This window comes from Propithecus coquereli, unplaced genomic scaffold (assembly GCF_000956105.1).
Source record: "Propithecus coquereli isolate 6110/MARCELLA unplaced genomic scaffold, Pcoq_1.0 Scaffold32, whole genome shotgun sequence".
Lineage (NCBI taxonomy): Eukaryota > Metazoa > Chordata > Mammalia > Primates > Indriidae > Propithecus > Propithecus coquereli.
In genome coordinates, this window is record NW_012148841.1 from 1,230,534 (window position 1) to 1,231,297 (window position 764).

Here is a 764-nt window from a genome sequence, read left to right on the forward strand (position 1 = left end):
ATGGGGTAGATATTTCACATGGAGAAAAATGAAGAAAAATGATGTTATGATCCTGGATACCAACTCTATATGACAAGGTCCAATTTCTCCTGAGCATGATACAAGCTAAGCATTATACAGGTTGTATAGTTATGCTCTTGTGTTACAATTGGCACAGAAGCCCTGCAGCCAGAGAACCCAAATTGTAACTTTATTAATTTAGAAATTTGGAATGTAAAGACCTAAGAAATCGTCCAGACATAGACTCGAAAACGAGCCCCCTACTAGAGCGTGTTACATCTCTGAGCTAAGTTTAGAGCATGACCCATATATCCAAGATATCTATTAAAAAAATAAAGTAAAAGGATCTCTTGACTTTTGACTCTGACTTGTGTTTTATATCATCATTTTCCCCAGCATTTATTCTGTGCATCATGGAAAGCAGCCAAAGCCTGAAACCAGAAGAGTCAATTGTTCACCATTTAATACAGATACTCTAGTCCTCCAGGGTTGACAATCAAACAGTATAGAAGAATATAGATCATTGAACTAAATGTTAATAAAAAACAACTACTCTTGTTTAGAATAATATTTACAAACACCTTTAGCTTTGTCCTTTAGATTCTATAAGTTACTAATAAATCAAAAAATTAATTTCATTGTTATTTCTTTTATTATTAAAAGTAAAACAACATCAGCCTAGGCAAAGGATTTATGAAGATCGCCAAAGCAATCACAGCAGCCACAAAAATAAATAAATGGGACCTGATCAAATTAAAAAGCTT